The sequence below is a fragment of the Miniopterus schreibersii genome (assembly GCF_964146895.1).
Source record: "Miniopterus schreibersii genome assembly, chromosome: 12".
Classification (NCBI taxonomy): Eukaryota; Metazoa; Chordata; class Mammalia; order Chiroptera; family Miniopteridae; genus Miniopterus; species Miniopterus schreibersii.
Window position 1 is genome coordinate 44,397,006 of NC_138112.1, and position 21,636 is coordinate 44,418,641.

The window sequence follows — 21,636 nt, forward strand, 5'->3', positions numbered from 1 at the left end:
AGCAAACTGTTGAATGAGTTTGAAGATATCAATTATTTTTTCTGCATGTGGTTTTAGCTTTAGAAAGAAATGCATTATAGAAACAAGTAATAGCAAGAAAATTAATGTATATTTTAATGTACATTATAATTCCCTTTAAACCTTAATAGTAGTTAACCCTCCTTACTGTTTTAACATATATTTGATTTAACACATTGATCAGCATAACATGTTTTAATTTAGCTGATCAAGTTGTACTATATTTAAATCATCAACAGTGTATCTTGAATATGTTTTATGAGGTCAGTTCATAATACAAAAAGTTACATAGAACTTTACATCCTAATTTTCTTTGTCAATTTAAATGCAATGTATAAGAAGTTTATTTTGTTATTGTGAAAAAACTAAATGTAAAGGAAATCACCTACTTCCATGCAGGTGTGTAATCTTGAAAAGGAAAAATGCTTCCATGTTGAAGCCAGATTTTCTGTAGTAAAACTTTTAAACATTATTTTAAAAGAAATATGTATATAAATATATAAATATATAAATATATTCTTTGGAATGATACTAAAGTCTCTGGTCTAGGACCGTACCTTGTATAAGGTATGAGAGACCGTGACAGTGTCTAAAGATGGAATGAATGATGATGCCTTTAAGTGACCCATGTAATTGACTCTAGGTGCTGTGTACATTGAGAGCTCCATCTTTCCAAATACATTTCCCTAGTGTGCTGAGAACATGCTCACATTTGTATGATTTTTATACTTTTGCCAAATATACTGAGAATTGGATGAATTGTCTTTGTATCTTGAAAAGGAATCAGCTACAACTTCGCTAGGCATGTGAAATACACTGTCATTGTTCTTATAATCTAACTTAAAGAAATGAAAGAAATACTATCTAGGAGGGTGCTGAGGCCACTGCATTAATTTTGTGTGTTTGTTTAACAGAATTCTGTTGTCAGAAGAAAGCTAAGGAATAAATTAACATGTTATTCTGGAACTTAAGGTTCTAAAATTAGTATAAAGTGCACCTAGATTGTTAATCCCCACTAACTAGGCTTCAAGCTTAACTCGAACTTAAAGATTTTGAGAATCATTTACATTTGTCATTTGCTAGAAATGGTTTTTAGTTCTGTTTGATTATATTTTCTACACAAACTCAGTTTTTAACAGGATAGCCTATTAAATAACTTAATATTTCATTTAACTCACTTGATAAAGTTGTATTATAAAGTATTTGATTTTCCCCCCCATTCATTCTTGAGTCTTATAATTCTGTCATATGCATTTATCAGTTGTGACGTCATTGTATTTAAATTTGACTTGGCAACATTAATATGTCCTAAAATTCAACACAGAGAAGCATGGCAATACGTTCTTTGACTAGAGGATGGTTTAATAAACATTCTTTGAATCTGTGTAATAAAGCTTGGAAGCAGGGAAGAAAAAAATCTTATTTCTTCCCTTTTTTGTGTTTGTCTATAGGAACTGGTTCAGGTTTTTTTGCTCTTTGCTTTAAATGTAAATTGATAATCTTCTATACAAAGTAAATAGAAGCATTATTGGGTGCCTTTGTTTGTAAACCAAAAAGTAATAAATGAATCCCTATATTTCCATTATAGTATTTATTGTATTTTTACAATAATTATCCTGAAAGTTACCAGTGAGATAATGTGCTTAGGCTTACAGGAAGCAGTCCTCACTTCTTATCTCTTTCCAAGTGTACTCATTACTCCTTGTATCCTAATTTTATTTAATCTCAAGTTTCTTAGGTAGCATTTTAGGGGAAGCAGATATTCAGGATGAACACTTTTTGTTAAAGTATTATTTTTATGTATTTGCTGGGGTGAGGTGCTGAGGCCACAAAAAACAGTGTGAGGAGATTGCCAGGGTGTCATTAGGCTCCAGCTGCTCTCCTCCACATTGAATTTCATTTTAATTTTTAGGTACACGTATAGTAATTTATCTGTTGAGTGAATATAGGGTCATTCGGTAATGATCTAGGACTATGTAAAGGAGAAAGCATCAGGCTGGGGTTCAGGTGAGTGTAAATGGCCAAGCATGACTCCAAGTCCTGACATAAAACCATTAGCACTTACTTGTGCTATTTTGAGATAAACTCTCTTTTTGCATGAGAAACTAGAGACAGGAATATATGCTGCATAACTTGATATAGAAATGAGTTAATTAAATTAGTAGTTGCTAATAAAAGAAATATGAAATATTTTCTTATTGAATAATATTTTTATCTTTAAGCATTTTCTAGTCTTAGAATGAATTTGTCTTTTTTTAAAAAATACGTCTCTGCTATCCTTAATATTCCTAAACAGATTATCTTTGTCAATTGAGCATAGTTGTACAAAATTGTTAAATAAATCCTTTGATTTTTCTTAATTAAAGAAAAATTTGAGTAACATTAGTTAAGTTTGCTGTGCTCTTTTGCAAGTTGATGGCTCTCAAATACATTTATATAGAAAAACGAAGTGATAAGTATGAGTTTAGTATCTTTACTATAGGCTTGAACTCAAACAAATAAGGCTATAAATGTCTCCTTTTTTTGTCACAATCACAGATAATACCTGTAATTTTATACAAGGGAAGAGAGGGGTGGAGATTTACCCTCTCCCCTCCCCTCCCCTGCTTTTTTTGGTTTTAATTTTGAACAAATGCCTGAACCTAAACATACAGATGAATGTAGATTTATTGAAAATAGTTGTCCCAGTATATTGTATATTTCATCAGTACTTAAGTGTTTGACATTTAATACCACATTTTCTGCTTTCACGGGTTCCTGTCATTTCTCCCCACTTGATTGTTGGTTTCTTGAGTGGAAACCCAGCCTTATACTTGTACCTTGTACATTGTAGAAATAACACTAGTGAACATTGGTTTAGCACTTACTTTGTGCCAGGCACGGCCTAAGCATTTTCTGTGTATTGACTCATTTATGCCTTACAGCAGCCCTTTGTGGAGGGCACTTCTATTACCCGTGTTTTATAGGTTGGTAGTTGGCAAATGACACCAATAACTTACCCCATGCCACACTGCTAATGGCAGAGTCAAGATTTGAACTCAGTCTAGCTCCAAAGCTTACTACGCTTGTTTGCCACACTGTATTTATTGCTTTTCACTTGGAAGCACAAATGTTTCTGGCCCATTCAGAGAGGTTCTCTGACATGCTGTTGTGCTAAAATGTCTTTATTTGGCTCCTTCATTTCTAAAACCCAGCATCCATCCATTCAACAAATACTGAGTCCCTGCTGTGGGTTAGGCACGATGTTTTATATTGCAGTGATCTGTTTGTCTGTGTCACACCACACTAAGCCTCAGTGGTCCGGACCTGAATATGAAACACTGCCCACCCACTAGGATTTTATGACTTAACATGGGTAAGGAAACATAATTTTAATGAAATATATAAAGAAAAGAACAAAATACTGAAAGCAGAAGGAGTGATTTACTGGTTAGTGTTAAGGGAAGGGCTCATACAAACATGACATTTGAGTTGTGGTTTTAAGTCTGATGGGGAGAAACAACGGGATAGGGAAGTGTTCCAGGCATAGAGCATGTGTAAAGGCGGAGAGGTGTGCGCAGCAGTGAGAAGGAAACTTCGGTGCTAAAAGCTAAAGTGACTAAGGAAAGACAAGGCATGGGGGGCAGTTGGGCATCTGCGTGCTCAGTGCACTATAGGCTGGGGAGTGACTTGTCAAAAACTCAGAACACCCCCAAGTCCTGTTAAATAGGAGCAGATTTTGAACTTTAAGTGAACTGACCTTTTACATTTTTTTCTAAATGAATTTATGAGACAAAAGTCTGATAACAGTGATGTGTATAGGAAATATTGTCTAATATGTCTCTTGATTGGCTTTTCTTTTATATGCCAGATAATTAGCAAATATAAGTTACTATCAGAGACAGAATATTAGTAGGAAAAAGCCTTCCCTGAAATTTAAATAATAGTAAAAAAGTAATCAGAAAGGATTTGTCAAGCATTAATGCTCATTTAATTCTTATTTAAATTGTATGAGTCCTGGGATGAGCTCACATTCTTTGTAGTCTTGCTAGAGTTCTCAAAGAATCAGGTCATAAATTCATAAATCAAGGAAGTGCTAACTGAAGGGATATGATGATTCATATCCCTTGGTGACCTACAAACCCTGAATTCATTTCTTCTAACCCCCAAACCAGGGGCTCCCATAGCTGGCCTGTGATCAAAATTACTTGGGTAACTTTAAGCATAGAGGTTCCCAGGATCCACCCCCAGAGTCTCTGATCTGTTAGGTTTAGGAGAAGCCTAGGGATCAGAATCGTAAAACTTTCCCAGCTGATTCTAATCATTGAGGCTTGCTCTTCCCTCCCCTAACCAGTGGTAAGCAGCAGGACCATCTGAGGAGCTCCATGCACAGAAATGCTTTTTAATAGCAGAGATCTGGGGTGGGGACCAGGCCCAAGTGTTCATAACAAACATTGTGGGTGATTTGACATACTTGGGGCACCTCAAAAACTGCCCGACCCTTTTCAAGAAGTTTCTTGCCACTCTTGGAAGAAAACATTCCAGATTTTTTTTACCTAATAAAACAAAAAAGCAGATGACAGAAAAGTGCAAAACTGCAATTCTTTAATAGTTTCCAGCAAATTCCACTGCCATTTCAATACAACCATATTCGGATTGTTTTTGTAAATGAGTGCTCCATACCTGCATCTCTGACATACTGTTACATGGTAGCTGTAGAGCACAAGTACCTGGTCACTTCTAAAATTAAAAAATACTTTTTTTTTTTTTTTTGTAGAACATTTTTATAAAAATGTATTTGAGTCAAACAGAGAACATGCCTGGAAGTAAGATCACAGTCTGAGATAAATGCTTGCCAAAATGACAGTTGGCAGCAGCATTTTTGCATTTGGGGTTAGGGAGGGAACGGAAGGAAGATTACATGAAGGTGGGAGGAGCTGAATTACAGGGTAGTTAACGAGATAATGTGCTTGCTGTCTTTAGGGTGGTTTCCCTTTTGAGGGGTCCAAAAAGAGGCATTTCAAAGGTGTGTTCCACAGAAACAGTGGAATATTTTAACAAAACTTCCACGAAGGACAGAGGAGCAGAATTGCATACTGGAAAGAACATCAGTTTCGCTGCAAGCCTAGGTATGACTTGACTGCCACCTCCCCAGCTGTGTGACCCTGCACGAGTCAGTTACCTGTCAGCCTCAGATTCCTGTCTGTAAAATGCCCACCTGGGAGGGTGGTTGTAAGGATTAAGTGACATAATGAATACAAAGTGTGTGGCACAATAGTAAATGTTCAGTAACTATTCCCTCAAAATCACCAAAAAGTCCCAAATGGCAGAATGAGTTACGTTGGAATTATATTAATGTGACCCAGTTTATATTCTCTGACTTTACACTAGGATTTTCCCATTTCCAAAATTTCTATCCCATTTTTTATCGTTAAGAAATATAAATTCTGAACATTTTGAATAAAAATATTAAAAATCAGTTCTTTTCCTCTTGCAATGTTAATGTTTATCACTGTAGTTGAGCACCCATCTCCACTGCGTCTTTTCTGCAACCAACAGCTCTTGCTCCCTGGAATAGAATGAGGATTCTTCAAACTTGCCACCCAAGAACAAAATTCCCCCTTTCTCGTTTGACCCATGGGCGGACGAATTCTTTAAAGATGGTCAGTTCCCAAACCATCCATGTCCACGCATTTTTTTTAGCCACACCTTGAGGCAACTCACCCTTTTTCTCTGCCCCAGTGATCTGTATCCAGTGGGTTGTGAAGCAAACTCTAGTTTGTCTTTCTGGGGTTGAGAGATTTATAGCCCCATTTGTGTTCCAAGAACATTTTGGGAGTTTCCCTCCTCTTATATTTAAGAGAGATAAATGTAAAACTGCTGTTTTTTCCTAATGATTTATACCACTTGGCTCCTAGAGCATTTCACATTCCATTAGCCCTGTAGTTCTCAACCCTGACGAACTGAAGGCACAAGGACCGTCAGTGGCCTGTAATTAGAGTGACTGTCCAGAAACAAACTCCCATTTAACTGAAATGGAAGGGAAACCATTCTGCCTTCATACATAGTACATGTACAGTCTTCCTATTGCAACGAGGCTCCTTCCATCAGAAATCTTCAGAAGAGTTTCACAACTAGAAGCTGCAGAGTACTCCATTTGTTTGGAAATTGTTAAATCACAGGTTCTTAGCTCTGGATTTGGGTCCTTGCAGCTCCAGGCATTCCATACAGCTTCCTCACCCTTGTTTCAAAGGAGAATGTACAATGTTTCCACATTCAGTTGCCAGTTGTTTTTTTCTAGGCCTGAATTATTTTTTTCCATTGCAGTTTAAGCCAGTGCGTTCACAAAATAAATCTTTCTTTACCTTTTTTCCTTGGCTAAGAACTTTGTAGTTTCATTGGAGTTGAGTTTCTGATTCTGACTCACTGTCCTCCCTTTGGAGGCCCCCCCTTCCCCCTGAGAGGAAGGTTCCTGCCTGACTGCTGCTTTTGCCCCTGCAGCCCCACTCCCCTCTCGTCACACTGCTCTTTGCCACAGCAAGCTGACCTTGGTGGATGACACATTTGGTTCCATTGCCCTCTGGCTTCCAGGTGGGTTCAGCCAATGAGAGGCACTGGCAGGAGCTGAGGCCGGGAGGGGGAGGAGGAGGGCTGGAGCATTTATTTCTCAGTCACTTGGGCCCTGGTTTGGCAGCGGTTGTGTCCCTCTACCACGTGCCACTGCTTCTATAGGTAACCTCCCCCTGACAGCCCCTCCCCTCGCCTGCAGCTTTCCACTGTTGCTTGTGCCTGGGCTCGTCCCTTGCGGGCTGCCTTAGCCCTGCTCATGCTTTTGTAGTCCCTTCTTTTTTTAAAAAAATTAATTTTTTGCTTTTTAGAGAGAGAGAGAGGGGAAGAGGGGAGGGGAGAGAAATGATTTTTTTCCCCACTTATTTATGCATTCATTGGTTGATTCTTGTATGTGTTTCGGCCAGGGATCAAACCCGCAACCTTGGAGTATGGGGACAATGCTCTAACCAACTGAGCGACCTGGCCAGGGCTTGTAGTCCCTTCTTGAAACTTGCACTTTTAGTGTGCCATCTGTTCCCTGTCTGGACTGGACTCCAACTCCTTGTCTACAGCTTGGCAGTGCTGATGCCTTCCACAGGTAGAGTTCAGGACCCCAAGTGTGGTGGAATAAAGCCTACTGGCTGGTCACACACACACACGGTTCTGTTGTATGTCGGACAATGGAATACGGTTGTACTTTAATATAGTGTCTCTATTTCCTAAGACCAACTCATCTGTGGAAAGAGAATGTTCAGTACTGTCCAAAACTGAAATTGTCTCATACCTGCACCCCTTTTTCTTCCCCCTCCCCTCAGTTCTCTTCCTGTGTCCCATCAGTAAAGACCCATCATCCACTGGGGTAAGCTAAAAACAGAAATTATTCTGACTCCTCTCTCCTTATACTAAATATTGTGTTAGTCACTAAGTGACTATTTCATTCTGTTCCCTTAACATTGGGGATATGCTAACTTCCGCCTCCATTGCTACCACTGTGGTCCAGAGACAAACACTTCTCTTACGTGGATTATGCCAGTATCTTTCTTTCTATGCTTCTAGTCTGGTTAATCTGCAAAGCATACTTTTTTCAGCAGCCAGAGTGACCTTTCTAAATCACAAGTCTGATTGTGTTGGGCCCCATACTAAAACCCTTTAGTGACCTCCACTGTGCACTGCCTCCAGGATCAAGCCCATATTTCATAAGTTTCTGAGGCCCATTGTGATCTGGACAACAGCTGCTCACCCGTCACGTTTTTCCTACTCCTGATGCCCCAACCACGTGCTGTTCTAACAAAGCTGTAATCTCTCTTGTCTGTATCATGACGTCCCTCTACCTGAAAATTCTGTCTGCTCTCACCCATCTTTCACATTTCAGTTTAGGCATCAAGTCTGAACAGGAATGCTCTCCACTGCAAATATCCAAAACCCAGCTTGCAGCTAGTTTTTCTTACGTAACAAGTCTGGAGACACTCTCTGGCAGTGATCCATCCACAAGGGTAAGTTCACCTGTGATGATCCCACATCTATAACCTCAATTTAGACACCTCTCCTCAGCTTCAGATCCATATTTCAAGAGTATACTTGTTATCCCTCAAGGATTTGCATAAACACCTTCCTAAGCTCCTTCTAGTGACCCATATAGCCATTCATTTGACCCTCTCTCTATGTGTCTACTTACAAATGTTCCCTGTGCCAGGCTTTTGGTCAGGTGCTGGGAAGGTAGCTGTGGCTCCAACACCACCTCTGCCCTCAAGGAACTTGGAGGCAGTGGGGGTGACATTATAGGGAGCGTGGCAGCCCTCAGTGTGACTCAAGCAGATGACTAGACCCAGAGCAAGAGGGCCTCAGCTAGCCCAGTCACTCCCATTGCTTCTGGGCCAGGAGCCAATGTCAGGCTAGTGGGAGGCACTGAGAAGCCAGCCCCCAGGGGAAAGTACCAGCCATGAGGCCATGAGCAAGCCTGGGCTGGTAATTGCTGCCAAAGGAAGAGTCCAGGCCTGGGCCTGGGGTGCATGGGGTGGGCACAGGAGAGCAGGGCTGGGGGCTGTATGGCAGTCAGTCCTGTTGGTCCAAAGCCCTTGGATGTCTGGGCCCAGGATACAGTGGAGCTTTGAGAGACTCGAGAAAATGCAGTGAATCCAGAAAGGGGGCAGGGGGTGAGTAAATGGGGGCTGGGCAGAGGTAAGAGTGGAGTGGGGGGAGGGTGTCTGTGACAGGTTAGGAGGGGCACAGATTCAGACAGTGGAGAGAGAAAGTCAACTTCCTCCTGGGGTGGGAGAGTATGGTTTCTAAATGTTCTTTCTCAGATGAGCTTACTTGGTGGTTCCTCACTCCCTGTGCTCCTGTTGCCTGGCCCCCATCCCCTTACCCAGGGCCAACTGAAGAGAAGGCTGGATTGAGGGGTTGACTGGGGGGCCTGCTCATCAGGATCTTCAAAGCGATAAAGTCAGTGTATGAGAAAGGAAGATCAGCCCTGAGAGGGGCACCAGCCCTGGAGGCTCTCCCTTGGCCAACTCTGACCCTCAGCTGAGGGATGTGGGCAACACGGGGGGGCCGATAGAGCCAGTGACCGGCCCTCCCGGTGAGGGGAGACCTGCTGGGGACCACGGCTCTGCTTCTCCAGGCCTCTGCTGTTTTGGGAGCTTGAGGCAAGCCCTCACTCCTATAGCACCCTTCCACCTGGAAATACTGTCTCTGCTCGCTGCGGAGGCGCAGCTCCCGCATCTGAAACACACCTGCTCTGCCACCTTCCCGCGCACGGGCTTCGGCCAGTATTCCCGTGGGTGCGGCCTGGCGGCCTGGGGAGCTGCAGGAGGCGCGAAGAGGCTCGGAGGCCTCGGCAGCACCAGGATGCCTGGGAACCGCGGGTTCTCCATCACAGCCCCGGCACTTGCTGAACTTCGGCATAAAAGAGGCAGCGGAAGGTCCTCAGGATACTTCCTTGCCTTTTGGAGAAAAGGAAAAGGAAAGGGGGGTTTAGGATGGCTGCTCGGGCTGCTGGTTTTCTGCCAGAGCAAATCTTCTTGCACTTAGGCTTCATCGAGGCCAACTCCTTGGAGCATCCCGGTGAGCTGCTCTGCTCACTCCTGCTGTGCGTGCTCACTGCCTTCTCCATGCCTCACGAGCTTCCACGTCAGCCCGGACAGATTCCTTCCCCCCAAATAATGGAGAGCCTCAGGAGGAGCCCTCCACCCTACAGACCCCCTCAGGGGCGCCTCCACCCGGTCAAGGCCACACCTCTCCTCCCGGCCCCCTCAGTGCCCTGCTCCCCTCGACTGTTCCAGATCGCCTACTGATCGAGAATTCTCTCTAACCTCTTGCTCGGTTTCCCCCCCTTCCCCCCCTTCCCCCAGCCACCTGCTCAACTGTACCCCATCCAGGGGCAGGCACTCCCTGCACCGGCTTCTCACCCTGAGGCCTCCTTATTTCTCTCCTGTCGCTTCCGGCCTTCAAAGACCCGTCCTCTTGTCTCTCTCAGTGACCTCCCTTGTCACGCACACTTCAGCGTGTTGCACTCTAGCGAGTCACAGCCAGCGGATCCCTGCCAGCAAGTCCTCACCTCGCTTCACTGGGCACCGGCTGGCACTGCTGCCCCCCCTCCCCCGGGATCCCTAACGGCCAGACCCGGGCCCAGCCGCCCTTTCCGACGCCGCCTTTCCGCCTTCTCTGCCTGAGCTCTGCTTCAGCAGCCTTCGCTCCTTCGCCCTGCTCTCTGGCAGCGGCCCATCCACACGCCTGGGCTCCCCTGTGCTAATTCCAAATCTATGCCCTCACCTCAGACACCTCTCCCGAGCGGCACATCCCTATTTCCAGAGTCTGCCTGTCACCCCTCAAAGATGTGCACAGACAGTTTCAAAAAAAGGGAACCGGTCGTCTTCCCAACTGCTGCTTCTCCCTTCTCCTGGGAGGAGGATTACCTGTCTTAATGGCCTCGACACATGAGGTCGCCCAAGTCAGAAACCTGGGAGTCATCCGTGCTCCTGAACTTGTGAAACTGCCTCAGACCTCCTCCGCACCTGTCCCCTCTCACCTCTGCCCTCTCCTCCTCTCCCGCGGCTCAACTCCGGTCCTCATCACCTCTTACCCCAATCACCCCAACATTCGCTCGAGGAGATTAACACCCTCCTCTCTGGCACTCCTCACAGTCATTCTACGTAACCAGAACAGTCTTTCCAAAGCACACAGTTGATCTTCTCCCTCCTTAGCTAACCACCTTCAGTGGCTCCCCATTACCTTAAAATAAAGTGCAATCTTCTCAGGATAGTCTATAAAGCCATCCTTGACCTGGTTCCTGTTGATTCCTCCAGCGCCCCCCCCCCTTGTATTTTCCACTCCAGCAACACCAAGCTGACACCTCTAAAACTTCGCTGGTGCTGCTTTCTTCTATCTAGAATATCATCCTTACACTTTAATTTTCCCTACTCACTGTTTAAGGCTCAATTCAGATGTTCCTTCTCCCAGACACACTTACCTGGTTTACATGCCCCTCCTCTGTGTTTGCGCCTATGGTAGCTTTTTCACCACCGCACGGTAGTTACTTATGCAAGAATGTTCGAGCTGAGCTTAGAATGGGAATCGGAATCAGTGGACTGGGCACCCTCTTGGAATCTACTTGCATGGGCTGGTAGTTTTGGGAGAGGCACTGAGTGTGGGATTAGAAGACAAAAAAATGAGAGATGGGAGAACATTGTGGCTGTTCATGGGAGGCATTTGTTTGTACTCTGCCAAGCCCTTTGAAGTGCTTGTGAGTCACAGAACTTGTGAGACTCTGGGCTGAAGCAGCACGATCTTGAGGTCCCAGGTGACAAAAGTCCAGTGCAAATATGAGGATAGGCCATTCTCTCCTCCTGGGCATGGAACCCAGTATCACTCTGGCACCCTGGGGCTAGAGGTTTGGAGGGCATCCTTGGCACCGGCTCTACCATGTCTGGTTGCGCAGGTTGTGACCCGCACTTGGGAACCAGGACAGAGAGCTGGGAGTGGGGCTCAAGTCCACCCGAGCAAGGGACAGCATTCTCTGCTTTGCATAGAAGGCTTATGGTCTTGGAGCAGCTCTGTTTGAATAGCCATGGATTTTTCAGAAAGGACACTGTCATTTCTGGGTGTGTGGAGGCTCCCTCATTCGGTTATGAGGACAGAGGACATGACAAGGGACAACTGGAGCAAGCTATAGGGTAGGGGTCAAGGTTGGTTAACTGATGGATTGGTAAATGATTATCTGCCAAACACTCCTCGGGAATTTTAGGAAATATTTGAGGGACAGTGCAGGGAATTAAAGGTTCTGAGTAAGTTATTTGAATGAACAGGTTCCCATTTATATTCACAAGCTGCTGAGGCCTGGGGACACGAGTTTATATTTCCAGTCTCCCTATCACCGAACCCCACAATCTCAGGATTGGGACTGTTATCCTCCCTGGGGTTAAGCATAGTGCCTGGGCATAGCAGATGATAAATGGGCGGGTGGGTGGATGGATGGGCGGATGAATGAAAAGACCGCTTGGTGAATTCCCTGCCCTGAGTCCAGGGGATGTGGGGAGGCAATGGCTGTGCTGGCTGTGAGCTATGGGCCTTTGTGGTGGCCTGGGAAAAGGGGAGCAGCTCTAGGAGGTGCTGCCTCCACAGGTACAAGCTCCTCTTCCCTCATGAAAAGGTCACTAAATCAAGACATTCCTGTGCAGCCAAGGCCTCAGCCCAAAGCTAGGAACTGTCCGAGGCAGCTTCGGGTGTCCCTGAAGACAGCACCTTGCCCGAGCTCTTTTCTGAGTCCTGCTTCTGCTCCACTCCTCTCCTGGGCCTGGTCTGAACAGAGGGCCAGGAGAGCAGTGAGCTGGAGCCCCCACACCGTCTTCTAGGGGACCCACTGCAGCCCTCCGCAGACCACATCCTGCCAAGGCTGCTAAAAGAAGAGGCCTGTCTTCATTGCCTGGGGGTTTCCTGGCCTTGGGTCCCTTTCAGAAACCACCATCTCCTTGTGACTGAGAGGAGCAGGCTGGTATAGGGGGGAGAGAGTGAAGGAAGGGGTTTAGAGTCAGATCTGTTGAAAGCCTGGCTCTGCCACTTGGGGACCTTAGACAACTCTTTGACCCTCTCTGGGCCTCAGTTTTCTCACCTGTAAAATGATTTCGCTGTGAAGATGAAATGTAATCGGGTATGTCATGTACCCAGGACAACGCCTGATTTAAAGTAGTCTGCTTAATAAATGCTGGCTCGTACAATCATTAGCAGGCAAGTCTTTGGTCCCCTCCTGGGATGAAGACCCTCAGGCCCAGAGCAAAGATTCTGCCAATGCAGTGGTGCTGCCTTCATTTAAGTACAAGAGCAACATGGAAGGAGGGGTTGCCCCGTGCAGCGGGTGCTCCAGGTCTCGGAATCCCGTGAGTTCAATTTGTTGAATGTTTTGTAAGTGCCCGTTTGTGTCCACACTTAGTCTGGAGTTTCTCAAGGTGGATGGCATCATGCTGGGGCCAGGAACAGGACACCTGGGAATCTGAGCAAGAGCCTTGGGGGAGGGGGGAGCCTTCAGAGCACACCTGGGCTCACCCACCACACCTTCTCCCTCCAGAGCCGGGCAGGGATGCCAGCTGGTTTTAGAAACAGCGGGAGCCAGTTCCCTGCAGATGGGAAGAAATTCAGTGGCTCTGAGTCAGCTGCGGGAGGGCCCAAGGCCCACAGTCTAGCCACCAGGCCCTTCTCACTCCTGGCACCTGGTTGCCCTACTTTCTCTCTCCACTTACGTCTCACATCCAAGCTTCCCCTTGCCCACCCAGACTATCAGTTTTCAGCTGGGCTGCTCCTGCCATTACATTACAGGCCAGGACAGTTCTTCCTTATGCACGACTGTCCTGCACATTGCTGGACACTGGACTTCACTGGCCGCCACTCGCTAAACGCCTGCAGCAGGCACCCCCTTACCATCCATCCTTTCATTTCCAAATGCACCAGGTGCTCTTCGCACTTGCTGGGTCCTCTGCCTGGAGGGCCCCTCTCCACGCCCCCTGCCTCAAGTGCAGTCCTCAGTCAAGAAGACCCAGCTCAGATATTGCTTCTCTGGAAGCTGCTCCAACCCCCCTCGGGCCCAGCCGGCAGCTGCCCCTCCCTCTGTCCAGCAGGGATGTTTGGGGCCGATTTCCTCCCTTTCGCTGTTAGACGGGCTGTTTGGAGCCGATTTCCCTCCTTCGCTGCGGCTCCGGAAGGGCTGCACCATGTCCAAGAAGCTTTTTTGTGATTGTTACGGGCCCAACACTAAGCTTCAGACGCAAAAGGAGCTTCGCCCTGGGGCCCTCGGGGCAGGGTCTCCCTCAGCCGGGCGGGGCTGCTTCAGGGGACCCGGGGGACGCAGCGTGGCCTCCGCTGCCACCTGGCGGCCACCGGGTGCCCGGCGTGATGGAGGGGGAGCGGCGGGCCCGCGGGCTCCGGGGCCGTTTGGGGGCTCTCCTGGCAAGAGCCAAGGATATTACCGCAGCCACCGCGGTTATTGCCACCGTGAAGCCACCGTTTATGCAGCTCTCTGCAGTTTAAAGAGCCTTTAAATCACACAAGCTGTTTCACTCAAACTGCACTGCAACCTTGTGAAGGCAGCTGAGCAGCGATTATAATTCTTATTTTGCAGTTGGGTAAAGGGAGGTGAGTCGGCTCAGTAACACCGCCAGCTACGGCTAGAAAAGAACATCTCTTCTTCTCCCACCTCCAGTGTCTCCCTTGCCCTATTATTGAGCGATTAACATGTGCCAGACAGAGGCCCCCAGGATTCACAAACGTCACATTTCACTCTTAAATGAGATTTTTCCTGTCTCGGAGTTTGGGCCAAGCCCTAAAGCATGGTGAGAAAAGGACATTGACCACCATCCACTCCAGGGTGTCAGCGCAAAGTGCTGTGGGAACACAGAAGAGGACATGACCTATATTGCTTCCTTAAGAAACTCCTAACAATCTTGGTCATATACCTCACTGAGGTCCAGGTACATCATGTATATTTAATTTCCCCAGTGATCCTCATCTGGATATCTTCTATTTGCCCCTCCAAATCTGCTCTCCACCCTTCTCCACCTGTTCTGTGCCCCAGGAGGCTGGCCTATCTGGACTACATCTGGGCTGCCCTCTAGTTGGATTTCCAGTTGGGGTTGGCCAATGGAGACAAGAAATTGGAGGAAATGAGAAGGATGAGTTTGGATATTTATTTTCCAGGCTCCCTTAATACAAGATTACTTCAGGCTGGCCAAGTCCCTCCAGCAAAGATGGTGTGGTTTGTGTACAGTCACTCTGTTCCTGGTTTGCACTCTCACCCCTTCAAGCTCAGGGGTGGTGACATCCCCACTCTTCTAGCCCAGGGAACTATAGAGTTCTTTGTGGTTTTCCTATAACCTGAGCATATTCTCTGTGCATAGTCCCTTTATAAAGCTCTCTTTGAAAGACATTCTAATTTGAGTACACTGTTACCTGCCAACACCCTGACTGATATAACACCTGTCTGCATAGCAAATGAAAATTAGTTGGTTGATTGCTATTGTCATTGAACCGCATTGACTCCTTATGGTCTCTGCTTTCTTTTTTAAATGTTCATAGCATTCTCTTTACCTATTCCTTATAGACTCTTGTAGAGAGTCAATGTCAAGCTTGGCAGCCTGTAGTTTTTGGAATACCATTAAAAAAAAACACCCCACACACCACTACGTTTGTGAGTCTAACTTCTTTAATATCCTCCCCCATGCTCAAAAGTGCTCTAGAGCTTAGGTCATTCCATCCTTTCAGTGTTTCAGTCAGAGTAACCCAGGTTATGCTGCTATAAGAACCAACCTCCAACACTCAATGGCTTCAAATAAAAACAGGTTTATTTCTCATTCCTGCTATGTGTCCCTGATGGGCTGGCAGAGGGCTCTGCTCATGGTGAACACTCAGGGACCCAAAGTGATGGAGCTGCTACAACTCAAATTGTGCTGGTCACTGTGTCAAAGAGAAGGAGAGTTCTGGAAGGTCTTGCATGGACAATTAAATGATTGACCTGAAACTGACACCAAACTTGTCATAAGTCTCCATCCCTCCACAAGGGGTTCAGGAAGGTAGTCCTACTGAGTGCCTGGGAGGGGCCTGTCATTTGGGGAAATGTGGTTATTTCAGGTATACCTCTAATCTTTCCACCTGGGGTAAAGCTCTCTTAGGAGAGAGTTATTTTTGCACCACTTCTTTTCAGCCCTATGTCTGAACCCAGGTCATGCTCCTTAATTACTCACTTGAGGGACAGTTTGTTCAACCACGATTTTTTTTTTTAAATTTATCTTTATTGTTGAAAGTATTATAGGTGTCCCATTTCCCCCCCCAATTGACCCCCTCCACCTCTCTCCCACCCCCTCCCCAGGCTTTCACCTGTTATGGACTGTGTCCATGGGTTATACTTATATGCATATAACTTCTTTGGTTAATCTCTTCCCACCCTCCACCCCCCTTCCCTCTTCCCTCTGAAATATGATCGTCTGTTGCATGCGTCAATGTTTCTGGATTTATTTAGTTCATCAGATTCTTTTGTTCATTAGCTTCTTCTTAAAGAAGACCCTTCAACATTTCATGTAGTGCTGGTCTGGTGGTGATGAACTCTTTTAGCCTTTCCTTGTCTGAGAAGCTCTTTATCTGACCTTCAATTCTAAATGATAGCTTTGCTAGATAGAACAATCTTGGTTGTGGGTCCTTGCTTTTCATCAGTTTGACTATTTCTTGCCACTCCCTTCTGGCCTGCAAGGTTTCTGTTGAGAAATCAGTTGACAGTCATATGGGTGCTCCCTTGTAGGTAACTAATTGCTTTTCTCTTGCTGCTTTTAAGATTCTCTCTCTGTCTTTAACCTTTGGCATTTTAATGATGATGTGTCTTTCTGTGAGCCTGTTTGGGTTCGTCTTGTTTGGGACCCTCTGTGCTTCCTGGACTTGTAAGTCTATTTCTTTCCCTAGGTAGGAGAAGCTTTCTGTAATTACTTTTTCAAATAGGTTTTCAATTCCTTGGTCTCTTTCTGCCTCTTCTGGCACCCCAATAATACAAATGTTGGGCCTCTTGAAGTTGTCCCAGAGGCTCCTTATACTATTTTCATATTTCTAGATTCTTTTTTCTTTTTGCTCTTCTGGTTGGGTGTTTTTTTTTCTTCTTCATGTTCAAATTGCTGATTTGATTCTCAGCATCCTCTACTCTACTGTTGATTCCCTGTAAATTATTCTTCATTTCAGTTTGTGTAGTCTATTGTAGTTGAGCCTTGGTTGCTGTTGGCGTCCCTGGGAGGAATGACCCCCAGGCCAATCAGCTGTGAGGACCAGCTGCAACTACAGCCAAAGAGCTGCTGTGCTGGAGACACCCCTATGGAGCAGGATTTACTTCAGTGGGGCTTTGGTGTTCACCAAGTGCGCCCCTTGAGTGTGTCACTTGTGGATGTGGTAGGGCTGTAATCCAGCGTGGTCGAGTCTGACCACCAGGTGCACTGTCTCTGGGGCCTCCCGGGAGGTGCAAAGTCAGCCTCTGCCAGTGCCTTGCCCAGGGCCACCCAGCATGAGCTACACAGCAAACCGTAGTTGGCTGCTACTTGTGCTGGGCTTGGGGGTGTCCAGGAGAGGCCAAGCTCTGAGCCAATGCAGCTGCCGCTAGTGCCAGGCCTGGGGCCTCTTATCAAGCCGTATGGGGCCCGCTGCTGCTTGTTTGAGAGATTTTAGGAAAATCCTAAGCATGGGGCTCGAGAGGCCACTTGCACAGAAAAGCCCCTGGAAATGGCCTGGATGAGCTGCAGGTGGGGAGGGGCGGGGCCTCCGGGAATCACGGGGCGGGGCCAAAGGTGCGAGTCAGGTGCTGGCGATTCAAACATGGCGCCTGCCTGCCGGCTGTGTGCAGGGAGGACTCGCAGCAGGAGCCATGGCCTCCGCCAGCCCTTCTGCCCGGGAGGAAGCCGCCCCTCCGCCTCTCGCCCGGATCTCAGGCAGGTTAGTTCCCCCCCGAGTGTCCCGGGTCCTTTCAGGCCGCTGCCCGGCGCTGGGCTCAGAGGGAGCGTCCGAGTGAGTCCGCGCCGGGCCCTTTAGAGGAGCTGCTGGGGCTCCCGCAGCCTCCGAGACCCTCAGGGACAGTCCCTCTGGTTTCCCAGCCTGGAGTTGTGGGGACATCTCTTCCCGGCCCTGAGACCCTGGGCTGAGGTCCTGCTGTGGGGCTGGGACCCCCTCACTCCTCCGGGAAACCTCTCCCACCGAGATTCCCTCCCGGGTTTAACCCGGGGCACCGGGTGTGGGCCCGCAGCCCGGTCTCTGAGATTCAGCCCCGACCCGCCCGCGTCTCTGCCCCTCCTCCCGGTCTCGGTGCTGCTTCAGCTCCCTGGTTGTGTGGCTTCTGTGCAGCCAGGTCTCAGGAGGCTCTGAGGGATGGTGGTTCTGTATTTTAGTTGTGATTTAGATGTGGTTGCGGGAGGCGGCGGGAGCAGCTGTTACCTACGCGCCATCTTGTTTCCTCCCATCGTCAACCAGGATTTTAAGAGGGACGTTCCAAAGCAGGGAGGCCTGCTGTTACGATGCTTAGCCAGTGGTGGCTAAGGTTTTGGGGTGTATGTGTGCGCTTTGATGTCAGTGGTGTTAGTTATTCCAATAGTGAAATCTCATATGAAAGGTAAAACACATAAGACAGAAGAAAATATGTATTCCAGCTGTGCCAGTTCTACTACTAGGTTTATTTTGAAATAAATATACCATTTGATTTAGAACCAACACAATGCCTGGCACATATTCAACAAATATTTACTGAGTGAATGAACGTACATCATCACTTCTGCTTACTCACTGAACCTCATATATCAGCTTTCTCTCATGTTGCCAGGCAACAGAGAACATACGTGCACATTACACACAGTATCACACGGAGAGGCTGCAGGCAAGGTAATGCCAACAGGTGAAACAATGAGGGTTCTTACTGAAGCACAAAAACAGTAGAATCTGGGCTAGAGGGGCCTTTATTGTAAAAAGGGCAAAGGAATGGGCGGGGGAACCACACAGGCCTTTACTTGCCATATGCTGGCCACTCAGATGTCCTGGCTGTGCCAGCCCGAGAGTGTAACATACGATTGAATTATCATTGACTCTCACATCTTGATTGCTGTGAGTCCCATCTGCTCAGAATGGAGTTCCAGATGGTTTCAAAGTCACCCCCAGGTATTCCTGCTTATCTCAGGACGAGTCCATTCATGGTCTTCTAATCCCTGATGCAGTTTGGTGCCTGCAAACCATCCCGTCCCTGCTAACAGTGCCCTTGGTTTAATGCGCAGCTCTGTCAGGTGCAGCTATCTGTCCTCTGGTGGTGGTGCCCCAAGCCCTCAGTGGGGGTTCAGGGGTGATAGGAATTTCCCTCTCCCCAACTTTGAGTCATGTTGGGTCACCTGGCTCCTGAAGCAGCACATAGGTCTTTAAGGACAGAGTGTCCTCAACTTCTTATCCAGTCTTCTCCCTCTCCTTACCCTCACCCCACTTCCCACTCAAGGCGACTCTATTGCCCCTTCCCCACTGTCAGGGGAGGGAGGCTGCAAGGGGTGTTTTGGAGGTGAGATCCCCAGGGTAAAGAAGGCCCCTGGAGCTGACATCGAGAGAACGATTCCTCCTTTATTGTGCACAGCGCTGGTTATACAGACCACAGCAAGCAGTGCGCTAGTGTTGCCTGAGCAGCTACACGCCGCTGAATCATCACCACATAAGGCCAAGCCTCAGGCACAGCTGCACCACGCTGGACCAGCATCGCACAAGGTCACCATCATGCCCACGTGCAGGATGGACGGGGTCATGGACGGGACACCGAGACCTACAAGCCCCTACCTGGCATACCTGACACCCACCCCACCACATCCTACCTCCGTCCCACCCCTGGCTGGGGATGACTCAAAACCGGTCCCCCAAACTGACCAAGGACCTGTCAGCATTATTTTCTCCCCCCTTCCTCCCTCTTCCCCCCTCCTCCCTCCTCTTCCCCCTTCTTTCCCCCAGGGGCCTCTGTACCCCACCCATTCTCTCTCATCCTCTCAGAATTATTGACTCCAGCAGACAGGAACTTGGGTAGAGTGTTAGCTAATTTCACTTGCTAAGTATGGGCTGTGGACCCATCCAAGCAATCCCAGTCACTCTCACTATTTCATTTAACCCTGCAAATCAAGCAGTCGTTATACCAAGCTGTCACTAACTTTGCCCAAGATCAACAAGTCTCAGGTGCTAGAGCCAGGATTTAAATTCCTGCCTGTCTTTGCACTTTCCCCTAACAGCTCACACTGTGGCCCTGAGCAGGTAAAAATCAAATACAGAGATCAGCTGTTTCAAGTCAACACTCTCTAGTTCCCACTCTCCAAATTTGCCCTCCTCTGTGCATTCCTTATCATCTCAGTAAATGGCCCCAATTCCCACTCAGCATGTTCACACCAGAAATCAGGGGATCAATCTCCATCCCGATCGCATGTTCCATAGTGTTACTTCCAAATGTAGCTCAGATCCATTCACCGAGCACTTTGCCACTGCCCTCACCCTGATCCAAACTGCTGTGATCCCTACCCTGGTCTCCCCGCTTCCAGGCTTAGCCCACTTAATTCCACTTAATTCTCTATAATCAAATCTCCCATCACTGGGTCTCCTACACCATGCGGGCCTCCCTTGTGCCTGTTGATCACATTTCAAAATGCTCCTGAGAGTGTTTCTCCCACCGCACTGTGTGCTCACTGCGGGCCTCTTCCCTGCCGGGTCTGAACAGCCACATAGAAGTCCCCCACTGTGGAACTGGGGACAAAGCCTGCAGATACTCAACAGTAAGCAAAGAAGAAAATGTTGCTGGTCTAAGCACAAGACTGAATATTCCAGTGCAAACTTGCAGAGTGAGAGGTTTTTTTCCTTCCTTTCCATGAGATTAATTTAAGAGAGGTTTTTGCTGTTTCAGACACATGGTAGGTGCTTGATACATACTGTTGAGTGAGTGAATGAACAAATTATACACACACACACACGGGTGTGTATTTACAGATCCACGTGCAACATATATGTGGACATGCATATGTATGTGTGCATATATTGATACACACAAGGTTGAGACTTCAGCTGGTCAGTGTCCACACTTGTTCCAGTGTAACATTAGCCAGTAGAATTTTACTGAAGTACAGAAAAAATATAAAAGGTGTTAAACCCATGCAACCTCCGTGTGCACTGATACGAAGTCTGTGCATTTTTTTTCCCTCGCTAGGGGATGCTTCAAAGCAGTGCTTCAAAGATTCTGCCCCCAGCCCACTGGCTCAGAATCTTTCTGGGGAGAGTGTGATCTAAAAGTATCCTTGCTTTGATTTAATTTTTTGTTAAAATACTTGGTTTAAAGTTTCAAACTAACTTAGAATAAGAGGGCATGGGATTTTAGGGTTTAGAAAAAAAGACAGACGTTAAAAGTGGTTAAAAACTACTGTTCTCAAGTGAGGAAACCAGCAAGTGTCATAAAGTCTGTTATATATATTGTATTATCATATTGAAAATCTCTGATTGGAGATAGTGTTGGTTAGGGGGCCAACATAAATGAACAGAATTCTTTCTCACCTAAATGAAGAAGCTTTTTGAAGGGGTGGGACTATCTCCTTCAACTGTGAGGACGAAGATTAGATCACAGAGCGGCGGGCACTGCCTGGGGTGCCAGCTTCAAGCCAGCAGCACAGAGGCAGGTGTGGCCAGTGAAGTGTAGCGGCTGGTGGTGAAGGAGCCTGGAGGGAGCTGGCTCAGTGCAGAGGAAAGAGGTCGGAGAGTGCCATGGATACAGTTGCAGGTGTTAAGAAACCTCGGGAAAAAGACAGCAGATCGGAGACAAAAAGTTTGTATGATGAAAATGAACGGACTGTGGTTATTGGGATGTTACAAACATCACTTTCCCAAACAAACAGATTTGGCTTCGTCCTGTATCTGCCAAAAGTAATAAGGAAAGCAAAGACCATCATTAAGTCTGACTGTGCGCGCACAGATGTGGGTGCACGTGCAGGTGCCTACATGCACCCCTTTCCTGCCTAGCGATTGTGCAAGAGCCCTGGGAACGTATGCACCCCCCCCAAAGAAGGCTCTCTGCAGGTGGGTGCAGCTCTTGGCTCT

At 47.1% G+C, this 21,636-nt stretch overlaps 1 pseudogene across 1 annotated transcript in view; it reads left to right on the forward strand.

The window, feature by feature from the left end:
* Window positions 1-7,862: 7,862 nt before the first annotated feature.
* The window catches only part of LOC308564906 (methionine-R-sulfoxide reductase B1 pseudogene), a 78,275-nt pseudogene continuing 64,501 nt past the window's right edge, over window positions 7,863-21,636 (forward strand). The window contains exon 1 of the transcript in view: window positions 7,863-8,039. The product of the transcript in view is annotated as a methionine-R-sulfoxide reductase B1 pseudogene (transcript). The remainder of the gene's footprint in view (window positions 8,040-21,636) is intronic.